Source organism: Elephas maximus, chromosome X (assembly GCF_024166365.1).
Source record: "Elephas maximus indicus isolate mEleMax1 chromosome X, mEleMax1 primary haplotype, whole genome shotgun sequence".
NCBI classification, from domain to species: domain Eukaryota; kingdom Metazoa; phylum Chordata; class Mammalia; order Proboscidea; family Elephantidae; genus Elephas; species Elephas maximus.
Genome location: NC_064846.1, coordinates 104,535,831 through 104,549,743, shown reverse-complemented (window position 1 = coordinate 104,549,743; position 13,913 = coordinate 104,535,831).

Sequence of the window (13,913 nt, the reverse complement as noted above, 5' to 3'; positions counted from 1 at the left end):
TGAACACATTTGCATAGCTTATCCCTTCTCATCTTCATGATAGTTCTGTTATAAGCAGGGAGTATTATTGTCTCCATTTTTCAGGTGGATAACTGACACCCAGATGAAGCCTATTCCTTCAGTTTCCTTCCTCCCCAGCACACCTGTGTGCATGCATATATACTGACCTCTGGACAGAAATTAATCTGAGCCAAAGGAGTGGCTTGGCAGGGAATAGATTTTAGGAACCTTTTGGTCCCTTCACAATCTCCATCAGCTTTCCAATTTCACCCCAAATACACATGTACTCTATATAAAGTCGATGCACTTGTTCACACAATTGCAACTCAAAGACAAATCCCTTTGCCCCACTATTTGCCTCACCTACGTTCCTGTTATAGGGAAATTCAGGAATCACCACTGTCAGGGAAGAGTGAGCAAGGCTCAGAATTTACCCATTTTTACCCTTCTTTGCTACACCTGAAATTCTGACACTGCCCATTGACCCTAACATTGTCCTTTGCAGAAGGGCAATTTCTAAGTAAATTCAGAGCACCAACTTCAGAAGAGCACAGACAGGAAGCTGTGGGCCTGTCCTGCAACCCTTACGGCAAGGAGGCAGCTATGGCTGTAAGCATAGCATATGAGGGCTTCAGGAAGATGAAGGCAGTACTCTCACTATGACCAAAATTTCTGGATATCAGGACAGGAAAAAAAGGAGCTGCTGTGGAAGCTATCTATGCATATTCCATTGCTAAGTGCTAGTTATGCCAGGGGTGAGGTACTGGTGAGCACAGGGATTGTGGGAAAGCAGCACAACTGGACTTGCAGACTGCAGGTCAGGCTTGGAATGGTGGTGCAAGGTATTTCATGCCATTTTCCAGGGTAGAGTGACTGAACCTGGGAGAGAAAGCTATTCTCTTTTTGACACTTTGTGCCACTTCTCACCCTTGACTGTAATTCCATTCCTGGAATTTATCCCCTAGCTAATGGGAAAAATTTTTTTTTTTAATGGGACAGACTTCACTTGGAGGATTGTGCCAAGTTCTGTGTCCCACAATTTAATGGAACACAGCAAACCAGGAACTTCTACAGAGGGAAGTGTGTACACTGAAGAGGGAGATCCCAAGACCCATGAGGAGCAGTTGAAGGAAATGGGGCTCTTTGGCTGGAAGAAGAAAAGATTCATGGGGATATGGTTTCTAAAAGGTTTCTGAAGGGCTCTCACAGAGTAAAGAGAACAGATGGGGTCTGAGGAGCCCCAGAGAGCAGAGTAACAACCTGTCATGGAATCCACAAGCAGCTAAAGTTCACCTCAACTCAAAGACTAATTTTCTCTCAGAGCAATCCATGGAAGAAATGGTCCCTGTCCATATGTAATGATCTCCCTAATACTGCAAGTGTTCAAGTATGGCTAAGAGCATGCCTTCTCAGGTATCCAGAAACCTTGAGATTCTGTTAGTTGTCTGCAATCATACAGCTACTATGAGATGGAGCCAGGGCCTGGAATCAATGAATCCTGATGCCTGGTGTTGAATTTTTTTTATCTCAGAGCCTTCTTCTTCACCAGGGAGGGAACACAGTCCAACCCCGAGGTCTAGGATAAGTAGAGATACTGCCTAAGGAAGAGCTGGTTCCCATTTTCCCAAACCTCATTCTCTCAACTCAGCAACACCCATCTCTACCATGCTGCTACTGCCCCCAGAGCTCCTAGGAATACTGAAAGGAAGAATCCATGGAGGGTGAGTTTTCAGGGTTACTCTTTCATCCTCTGCCTGCTTTCTCTTCAGCCTCCCTTATTTCCTTTCAACAGTAGCTACTACAGAGTATGTGTGTTTGTGGGTTGTGCTATGGTTGTGGGAGGCAGTAATTTCCCCAGTGTGAGCTGGCCAGAAAGCAAGCTGAGCACCTACACTGTTCCTCAGAAAAGAGGCCTCTCCTCATTTGCACCCACTGCTTAAGAAGCTTTAGTTTCCACTCATTTTACTTAACACTTAATTTTCCTGCTTTTGATAGGGATATATATATATATATATATATATATATATATATATATATATATATATATATATAAGGAGGGGGATAAAAGGAGAAAACAACCTAGAAAGGGCCAAAGAAGGGGAGTGGTGGTGGGGGCACTAAAACCACTGCAGTGTAACCAGCCAACAGTGTTACTGCCTGTTTATGGGCTTTGGTTGCCATGGAGATAGTTACGTAACTCCAACTGGTGGTGAAATTTCATACTGCTTGTGGTGGCAAGTGATATTTCAGTCACTTAGGGCTACTTTTAAAGAGAACAAATAAAGTAGCTCAGGGACCCTTTGTCTTGCAGGCTACAACCCTCACCAAGTTTCAGCCCCTCATGCCAGTCATTTTCCAGTTTTCTGTGTATAGCAAAATGTTCCCAATTATTTTCTGAGTGGAGCTGGGGACTTACTTCTCCCTTCGACCCAGAATGGACAGGTGTGAGGCTCAAAGCAAATAGAAAAAAATTAAAAATAAAAAGCCTCCCCCCACCCCCACTTTTGGGGTGGAAAGCATGTGTGGAAAATTTCAGCTGGGAAAGTTATTAGTTGAGAGGTGGGCATCTATTCACTAGCATATCCAAAGCTAGGTATGTTCTCTGTGATTAATGTCCCTCTTACTCTCACTCTTGCTTTCTCTGTCTCTCTCACACACACATACACAAACTTGAACTCACATGCATTCACATGCACCTTCACACTCAATCTCCTCCTTCTTTCCAAACACTTAATTCACATGAACTCTCTTGTAGATTAACATTCACACGTGCTGTAACAAAAACATACACACTTGGCCTAATTTCTCTGTGACATTTCACCCAAGAAGAAATACAAATGGCCAACAAGCACATAAAAAGATGCTCAATGTCATTAGTCATTGGGGAAATACAAATCAAAACTACAATGACGCATCACTCCCTTTCCCAGTAAGATGGCTATTTGATAAAATGAAAAACAACAGGTGTTGACAAGGATGTAGAGGAATTGGAACCCTTATCCATTGCTGGTGGAATTGTAAAATGGTACAGCCACTGTGGTAAACAATTTGGTGTTTCCTCAAAAAGTTTAACAAAGAATTACAATATGATCCATCAATTCCACTCTTAGGTATATACCTGGAAGAAATGAAGGCAGGAATGCAAACAGAAACCTATACACCAATGTTCACTAAAGCACTATTCACAATAGTCAGAAGATGGAAAGAACTGAAATGTTCATCAACAGATGAATGGATAAAATGCGGTACATACATACAATGCAGTATTACTCAGCCATAAAGAGAAATGAAGTCATGACACATGCTACAGCATGGATGAACCTTGAAAACATTATGCTGAGTAAAATAAGTCAGTCATGAATGGACAAACATTGTATGATTCCACTTATATGAAATATCTATAATAGGCAAACGTATAGAGACCAAAGTTTATTAATGGTTACCAGGGGCAGGAGAGAAGGGCAACAAGGGAGTCACTGCTACGGAGGCACTGAGTTTCTGTCAAGGGTGATGGAAAATTTTGGAAATGGATAATGGTAATGGCTGCACAACATGATGAACATAATTAATGTCAATGAATTGTACAGACAATTAGTTCACCAGGAAACACACTTTTGCCTGAACATTTCCATTCATTCACTCACATGTACCCTGGCTTGTTCACACACAGTTCACTCATACATTCCCAAATACACATGCACTTTTACACACTTACGAAGTAGGCTGAACTGCAGGAAATTCATAATGTTAAAGTATTTTACCTAAAAAAAAGACAATTTCCTCTGGTCCAACCTATACATTCACATTCATCCACGTTATCATTTACATTCCCTTTCTCACAAACTCTCTGTATCGCAAATCCACTTATATTAATATTTCCTCTATTACATTTCCTCTCATGAACTTCCAAACAAATACATTAACTCTCACACAAATACTCATGCACACTTATTTTTCAAGTATTTGCTCTTACATGTACCTTCTCACACATTCTCATTCCTTCCTGTTTTCTTACACCCAATCGTGCATACTCAGTTACACACACTGACATGCTGAAAGTCTTTCACCCATACACATTTTATCACTCATTAACTCATATGCACTCACCCTGGACGCAGAACTTTATAGCGCGTAAGCTTCTGGTTTTCCATCCATGATGTTACTGGATCCTCACAAGCTACCCTGGGAAAGGCGACAGGAATAGGATTATTATCTCTATTAGACAGACAAACTAAAAGCCAAAGAGAAAAGAGTGGACCAAGTTCACACAACAAATAATAAGCAGAGACTGGAACTCAGACGTTGCAATGCCAAATTCAGTGTTATTGCCCCTATGGCACCTGCCTGTCACAGTTAGGATGGAGCCATTTTATGTGAGAATATTCTGCACAAAGGATTGAGACGGGAAACCTCTGTCTCTGGCCAACCATCTAGAAGGTAAAAGTCTAGGCTTTAGGTGATGTTTCTGGTCCCTTTCCTATCCCATCTAGCACTGGAGTGAAGGTTATCCCATTTAGCCAGCTCAGCATTTTACTCTTACTTGGTGCCCCTACTGCCTCCCTGATCTACCAATCATCTCCCACTCTGCCTAACCAGTCTGGCTAGTAAGAAATGCCAGACTCATCTTTCATTATTATTTATAGAGTGTCAGTAACTCACCTGCATGGTGCAGAGGAGAGGGGACCTGCCCTGAAGCTGAAGCAATCCATTTGTCTTAGTTATCTAGTGCTGCTATAACAGAAATACCACAAGTGGATGGCTTTAACAAGAGAAATTTATTCTCTCAGTCTAGGAGGCTAGAAGTCTGAATTCAGGGTGCCAGCTCCAGGGGAAGGCTTTCTGTATTGGCTCTGGGGGAAGGTCCTTGTTATAGTCTTCCCCTGGTCTAGGAGCTTCTCAGCACAGGTACATCAGGCTCAAGGAAAATGTTTTCCTCCTGGTTCTTCATTCTTGTTAGTAGGAGGTCCCCCTATCTCTCTGCTTGCTTCTGTCTTTTATATCTCAAAACATATTAACTCAAGACATGGCCTAATCTTGTAGATTGAGTCCTTCCTCATTAACATAACTGCCTCTAATCCTGCCTCATTAACATCATAGAGGTAGGATTTAGAACACATAGGAAAATCACATCAGATGACAAAATGGTGGACAATCACATAATACTGGGAATCGTGGCCTAGACAAGTTGACCCACATTTTGGGAGACACAATTCAATCCGTAACACCATCCATGATGATTATGATGCATATTGATTAATAGTGAAAGGGTATTTCAGGGTCAATTGTTTTTTAATGACAAAGGATTATGGAGCAGTGGAGTTCTGAAGTCAGGGGTGCCAGGAAATTTCTGATACTAGAAGCTTCTGAGACTACAAGCCCTAAACTGATTGCTAAAGCTGGAAGTCTTTGGAATCAGAAAATTTCATATCTGAGAGGGTTTTGGAGTAGAGATCATGAGAGAACTAGGTTAGAGTTTGGTACAGGAGAAAGGTGGAATGGGGAGCTAAATTCATCAGCCAAACTCTCTGACTAGCTTTCATTTGCCTCTCCAGATCCACTCTTCACCTTCCTCCAACTTACTCTCTGGATCAAGAGGCTGACTTCCAGTGCCCTTTGGCTTTACAGTTGAGTTTGGCCATGGTAAGGCCTCACAAGACATCAAGAGATCAGAGGAAAAAAGAGGAGTGAAGTCAGGGTCTTTACTCTCCTGACTCCTTCCCCTATGATGTCAACTTGAGCTGGCTGCATCTCTCAACCCAAGGTCCCAGCTCCTTTCAAGGCAAACTGCTCTACAGCAGCAAAACATACACCGATTGAACAATTTCTACATGTACAATTCAGTGACATTGATTACATTCTTCAAGTTGTGCAAAAATTCTCACCCTCCTTTTCCAAGTTATTCCTCCCCCATTAGCATAAACTCACTGCGCCCTAAGTTCCCTAATCTTTTGAGTTGATAGTGTCAATTTGATGCCACATGGATAGTTCTTAAAAGAGCACAATGCTCAAGGCAAACATTCTTTACTTGTTAAGCTAAATTAAAGATAAGAGCATAGATAAATACATAGAAGCCAACATTTATTAGTGCTTACCTGGGGCATGAGGGAGGGGGGAAGGGAAGTTATTGCTTATTGTGCACTGAGTTTTGGTTTACAGTGATGGAAAAAATTGCATTGATGAATAAAGAAATTGTTTACATATGTGTGAGCTGGGTGTGGGAGAACCATAAGGAATAGTGCAGTACTAGCAGTGGGGACTTTTCACCACTTCTAAGCCTGAAGGAGAGAGAGGAGGGAGAGGTCATTGACATTTGTAAGGCAAGAGTCCTGTAGAAGACTTCAGAGGATATTTTTGGTTTAAGATTCAGAGATTATCTCAGGGCAATAGTAATTGCTATTAAAAATGAGTATTGCTGTCAATAAGTTGCGCACCTGTGAAATGTTGAATTGGCATAAATTGTGTGATAGATACATTTACAACAACAACAAAAAAAATATTTCAAAAAAAATTTACAATAATAATAAAAAAGAGCAGATACTCAGGCTGTTTACATACAGCCAAACACCTCATAGGATTTGCTTCATTGGTTAGGAAGTTTAGGGTCCTGGTTTCATTGGACATCTCAGTTAATTGGCTTAATATTGTGTTTAGTGCTTCAGTTCTACCTTCTAGTTTGTTGCGTAGTGCTTAGGGGTCTTCAAAGCTTATAAGCAGCCATGCAGAATACAACAATTGGTCTCTAGCCCTCTGGAACAACAGAGGCAGAATGAGATTCAGGAATAGGAAGAGGAGATGGAATGTGTGCCTAATTGCCCCCAGGAACAACTGCTTCCTTTGCCATGAGACCAGAAGAGGTGGATGGTGTTTAGGTACAATTACTGAATTTTTTTTAAATAATTTTTATTTTGCTTTAAGTGAAAGTTTACAAATCAAGTCCGTCTCTCACACAAAAACCCATATACACCTTGCTACACACTCCCAATTACTCTCCCCCTAATGATACAGCCAGCTCTCTCCCTCCACTCTCTCTTTTTGTGTCCTTTTCGCCAGCTTCTAACCCCCTCCACCTTCTCATCTCCTCTCCAGGCAGGAGATGCCAACATAGTCTCAAGTGTCCACCTGATCCAAGAAGCTCACTCCTCACCAGCATCCCTCTCCAACCCATTGTCCAGTCCAATCCATGTCTGAAGAGTTGGCTTTGGGAATGGTTCCTGTCCTGGGGCAACAGAAGGTCTGGGGGCCATGACCACTGGGGTCCTTCCAGTCTCAGCCAGACCATTAAGTCTGGTCTTATGAGAATTTGGGGTCTGCATCCCACTACTCTCCTGCTCCCTCAGGGGTTCTCTGTTGTGTTCCCTGTCAGGGCAGTCATCGGTTGTAGCCGGGCACCATATAGTTCTTCTGGTCTCAGGATGATGTAGTCTCTGGTTTATGTGGCCCTTTCTGTCTCTTGGGCTCGTAATCACCTTGTGTCCTTGGTGTTCTTCATTCTCCTTTGATCGAGGTGGGTTGAGACCAATTGATGCATCTTAGATGGCTGCTTGCTAGCATTTAAGACCCCAGATGCCACTCTTCAAGGTGGGATGCAGAATGTTTTCTTAATAGATTTTATTATGCCAATTGACTTAGATGTCCCCTGAAACCATGGTCCCCAGACCCCTGCCCCTGCTACGCTGGCCTTTGAAGCATTCAGTTTATTCAGGAAACTTCTTTGCTTTTCATTGAGTCCAATTGTGCTGACCTCCCCTGTATTGTGTGCTGTCTTTCCCTTCACCTAAAGTAGTTGTTATCTACTATCTAATTAGTGAATGCCCCTCTCCCACCCTCCCTCGCTTCCCCCTCTCGTAACCATGGAAGAATGTTTCCTTCTCAGTTTGAACTATTTCTCAAGTTCTTATAATAGTGGTCTTATACAATATTTGTCCTTTTGCAACTGACTAATTTCACTCAGCATAATGCCTTCCAGGTTCCTCCATGTTATGAAACGTTTCACAGATTCCTCACTGTTCTTTATGGATGCATAGTATTCCATTGTGTGAATATACCATAATTTATTTATCCATTCATCTGTTGATGGGCTCCTTGGTTGCTTCCATCTTTTTGCTATTGTACACAGTGCTGCAATAAACATGGGTGTGCATATATCTGTTCGTGTAAAGGCTCTTATTTCTCTAGGATATATTCTAAGGAGTGGGATTGCTGGATTGTATGGTGGTTTTATTTCTAGCTTTTTATGGACGCACCAAATCGATTTCCGAAGTGGTTGGACCATTTTACATTCCCACCAGCAGTGTATAAGTGTTCCAATCTCTCCACAGCCTCTCCAACATATATTCTTTTGTGTTTTTTTGGATTAATGTCAGCCTTGTTGGAGTGAGATGAAATCTCATTGTAGTTTTGATCTGCATGTCTCTAATGGCTAAAGATGGTGAACATTTCCTCATATATCTGTTAGCTACCTGAATGTCTTCTTTAGTGAAGTGTCTATATCTTTTGCCCATTTTTTAATTGGGTTATTTGTCTTTTGCAGCTGAGTTTTTGCAGTATCATGTAGATTTTAGAGATCAGGCGATGATCAGAAATGTCATTGCTAAGAACTTTTTCCCAGTCTGTAGGTGGTCTTTTTACTCTTTTGGTGAAGTCTTTGGATGAGCATAGGTGTTTGATTTCTAGGAGCTCCCAGTTATCTAGTTTTTCTTCTACATTCTTTATAATGTTTTGTATACCGTTTACGACGTGTATTAGGTCTCCTAACGTTGTCCCTATTTTTTCTTCTATGATCTTTATCTTTTTAGATTTTATATTTAGGTCTTTGATCCATTTTGAGTTAGGTTTTGTGCACAATTACTGAACATTTTAATCAAATATTCTATAGAAGAATCCTGATCAAAAGGGAGAAAACACAGAACAGAGTTTCAAATGCTCATAGATTCCAATTTTTCTGCAGTCGCGGAGGCTGGATGAAACTGAAACTATTGCCTGAGATAATTTCTAAACCTTAAACCAAAAGTATCCTGTGACATCTTCTACAGGACCCTCGTCTCACAAATTTCAGTGGCCAGTCCCTCCTCTTTCTCCTTCAGGCTTAAGAGTGGTGAAAAATCCCTACTTCGAGTGCTGCACTATCCTTTATGGTTCTCCTACACCCTACTCACACCCATGTAAACAATTTCTTCATTAAATCTTCCTTGAATTCTCCTAATTTGCATGTGCCATCTGTTTTATGATGCTCCTTTAGAAAAAAGGACGGGGAAACATCATCTTATGTACTTTGGACGAGATATCAGGAAGAACCAGTCCCTGGAGAAGTACATCATGCTTGGTGTCATGGATTGAGTCATCTTCTCCAAAAATGTGTGTCAATTTGGCTAAGCCATGATTCCCAGTATTGTGTGATTGTCCACCATTTTGATATCTGATGTGATTTTCCTATGTTTTGTAAATCTTACCTCTAAGACGTTAACGAGGCAGGGTATGTTAACGAGGCAGGACTCAATCTACAAGATTAGGTTGGGTTTTATGTCAGTCTGAGATATAAAAGGGAATAGAAAGCAGAGAGACAGGGGAACCTCATAAAACCAAAAAAACAAGAGCCAGTAGAATAGCATGTCTTTGGACCTGATGTACCTGTGCTGAGAAGCTCCTAGACCAGGGGAAGATTGATGACAAGGACCTTCCTCCAGAGCCAACAGAGAAAGAAAGCTTTCCTCTAGGAACTGGAATCCTGAATTCAGACTTCTAGCCTCTTAGACTGTGAGAGAATAAATGTCTCTTTGTTAAAGCCATCCACTTGTGGTGTTTCTGTTATAGCAGCACTAGATGACTAAGACACTTGGTAAAGTAGAAGATCAGCGAAAAACAGGAAGACTCTCAACAAGATGGATTGACACAGTGGCTGCAACAATAGGCTCAACCTTAAAAATCATTGTGAGGATGGTGCAGAACTGGGCAGTGTTTCGTTTTGTTGTACATCGGGTCGTCAGGAGTCAGAATCGACTCAATGGCACCTAACTACAACAACAATCTGTTTCCTCCTGGGACCAAAGTGCAATGGAATTCTGGGGGATCTGCTACTTTTGCTCTGGTCTCCAGACCCGTGTCTTGGAGAAGAGAAACCTGGTTTGATTTTTCTGTGTTGGCCAGGGTGCCTTAAAATGCTCTGCCCTTGTTATCCTAGAGACCCTGTCATAGTGGACCCTTAATCCATACTCATCATGTTTCTACAAGGGTCTTTCTAGACTACAGACCCACTTCAAGGGGACAGAACTCTGCCCATTGTGAAAGTGTATCCTTCCTATAATCTCCAGCTTATTCCCTATTCTGTGTCTTTCTTGAACAGATCCTAAGACCTGTCTCCCAAACTGGAGGATCGCTTATGGTTTCCTTTACAGGCCTTGAAAAGGACCCAGAAAAGAAATAATTGATGACTTACCTCACATGGCTGCTTGAGGGAAGCAGGATGTTCAGGTATTCAAACATAGTGTAGGGAGCAAAAACAGGACGTTTCTGCCCTGACAGTCAACATTTTCATCAGAGTTGCCTGAACCTGCCCACAAAGTTGTTCAGTATTGCCCTTCTAGTGTCAGGAAGGCAGAAACAGGCACAGAGGAGGAGGGAGATTTACCTGACAACCGTTGCATAGAAAGTCAGGTTTGGAATCAGACAAAGACTCAGGAACCGTTGGCCGATACCACTGGCTACACCAGTCCCAGTTAAAGCTTGTGCTTACCAACTCCTCTCTATTATTCTTAGAGGACAGGGTCAGAGGAGTGGGGTGACACTTTCTCTACCTCACTACGTAACAGTCCACCAAGGTACCTATATTATTTTTTTCAGTGAAAGACAGAGAGGTGGTCTCAGCATAACCTGGGTCTCTTTCCTCTTCCCTGTTCCTAGGTACCACATTTTCCCTACAGTCATAAACTCTAAGACCAACCTACTTAAATGGAAATATCAGGTGATTTATTTTTTAATTTTATTGTGTTTTAGGTGAAAGTTTGAGCCCTGATCACACAACAGTTAAGCATCCGCTGCTAACTGAAAGGTTGGCATTTAAAATCCATCAACCAAACCTTGGAAATCCTATGGGGCAGTTCTGCTCTGTCCTATAGGGTTGCTATGAGTCAGAATCAACTCTACAGCAATGGGTTTTTAACAGGAGGTGAAAGTTTACAGAGCAAATTAGTTTCTCATTCAAAAATTTAAGTTTTGGGACATTGGTTGCTATAATAGCTAAGGTTGTATGTCAACTTGGCTGGGCCATGATTCTCAGTGGTTTGCAGTTATGATGTAGTTTGACATCTATGTAATGATGTAATCACCTCCATGATGAGATATGCTGTGAGCAGCCAATCAGTTGACAGGAAGTTTCCTTGGGGATGTGGCCTGCGTCCAATATATGTGGACTTTCTGGCAAAGATCCCTGGGTTTTGCTCTCTCTGGATTCTGTATTTGGCTTGTCATCTGGCCTCCGTTTCTTGGGACTTGGGCTAACAGCTTACCTGCAGATTTGGGGATTCATCAGCCTCCACAGCCTGTGAGCCAGCAGCCTGCAGTCTTACTTGCTGATATTGGAATTTGTCAGCCTCTGCAGCCTATGAGCCAGAGGTCTGCCGTCTGACCTGCCAAACTTGGGTTCATCATAACTTGCAGAAGAAGCCTCTAGCCTGACCCACAGACTTGGGACTTTACAGTCTCTATAACCACATGAGCCATTTCCTTGATATAAATTTTCTCTCTATATATCCATATATAACCCCACTTCACTGATTTTGCATCTCTAGAGAACCCAGCCTAAGACATTTGGTACTGAGAGTGGTTCTAGAGAAACAGAATTGGAAGAATGAATTTTCTAATTGGTTCTCAAGTCTGGTTAGTCTTAAAGATGTCGATGACTCTGCCTCCAGTAGTAAAGAGGGCACTGCTAATCCATAGTGTGAGGTGGCAATAGAAGTACACAAAATATCACCGCCAATAGATCAGGTATTAGTGAGAGGCAAGGCTCTGGGTGATTGCATGTTTGATACATTTCTAAAATTTTGTCAGAATGAGATGTATAAGGAAGCTGACTGGTTGGTCCTACTTTCAATAGACAAAGTTGTGAAAGAAAAAGATAAGCTCAGGGCTTCAGAGTCACAGCCCAAGTGCCCCATAAATAACCTCAAATTTGCCCCTTTGCCCTGAAAGAAAGCCTTATTTCTTGTAGTAACAGAGCTGATATTGCCAACAACCAAACCCAGAGTCTTATCCTAAAAGTGACTGAACTAAAACACCAGTGAATTTCCAACCTCGAATGGTGTCTGAAGTTTAAGTAAGGACATTGATTGGGAAGAAATGGGACCCTGAAACTTGGAATGGGGACATATGGGTAGATAATTAGGAAGCTGGGGATACGGAGCCCCTAAATTCCATTGAATCACTCCATCCAACAGAACCAACCCTTTCATGCCATTCTGAAGAGATTACTCCATCTTTGTCTGCAAGACCACCCTACCCAGTAAAACCATTAGCCTCTCCACTGCCATCTGATATGATTAACCCAGCTGTGCCTGAAAGTCTTAGTGAGAGTCATCTCCTGGGGAGGTGTCTGAGTCTTTGCCTGGTCTTACCATGTTCCCCATCATCCTGAAGCAGCTGGCTTGATAGAACGATGGAATGGCCTTCCAAAGACACAATTACAGTGCCAGCTAGGTGACAATACCCTGAACGGTTGGGGCAATGCTCTCCAGGAGGCTGTATATGCTCTAAACCAACATCCAATATATGGTGCTCTTTCTCTCATAGTCAGGATTCATGGGACCAGTAATCAAGGAATGGAAATGGAAATGGCACCACTCACTGTTAGCCCTAGTGACCCACTCACTAAATTTTTGCTTCCTGTCCCTGCAACCCTATGCTTTGCAGGTCTAGAGGTCATAGATCCAAAGGAAGGAATGCTCCCATCAGGAAACACAATACTGATTCCATTGAACCGGAAGTTAAGAATGCCACCAGGCCACTTTTGGCTCCTTGTGCTTCTGGATCAATAGGCAAAAATGAGAGTTACTGTATTGGCTGGTGTGATTGATCCTGATACCAAGCGGAAATTGAATTGATATTACATAATGGAGATAAAGAAGAGTATGTCTGGAATACAGGCGATCCCTTAGGACTTCTCCTATTACTACCATGCCTTGTGATTAAAGTCAGTGGAAAACTACAGCAAATCAATTCTAACGTGACTACTAATGGTCCAGACTCTTAAGGAATGAAGGTTTAGGTCACTCCACCAGGCAAAGACCAGCCGAGGTGCTTGTTGAGGTTAAAGGGAATGCAGAGTGGGCATTAGAAGAAGATAGTTCTAAATACCAATGACGACCACGTGACCAGCTGCAGAAATGAGGACTGCAATCGCTATGAATATTTCTTCCTTGTATGTGTGCATCAAATATTTTTGTTTTCTTCACTTATAAAATATAAGATGTAAACAGGGTTGTTTTTTTTTTGAACAGGGCTAGTGAGTTTTCAGTTGTATGCCTGTTGCATCATGTTAGGTGCAAGTATGAGTTTGTAATTGTATTCAGAAATGTGTATGGTTTAGGGAAATGTGTACAAATGCCAAGTTGACAAGTGGTAGACTGTGATGCTTAAGGTTGTGTGTCAACTTTCTGGGCCATGATTCTCAGTGGTTTGACAGTTATGATGTTGTTTGGCAGCTGTGTAATTGTGTAATCACCTCCATAATGAGACCTGATATAATACAATCACCTCTATGACGAGATGTGCTATGAGCAGCCAATCAGTTAAAAGTGAATTTCCTTGGGAGTGTGGCCTGCATCCAATATATGTGGACTTTCTGGTAAAAGTTCCTGGCTTTTGCTCTTTCTGGATTCTGCATCTGGCTTGTCATCTGACCTCCAGCTCTTGGGACTTGA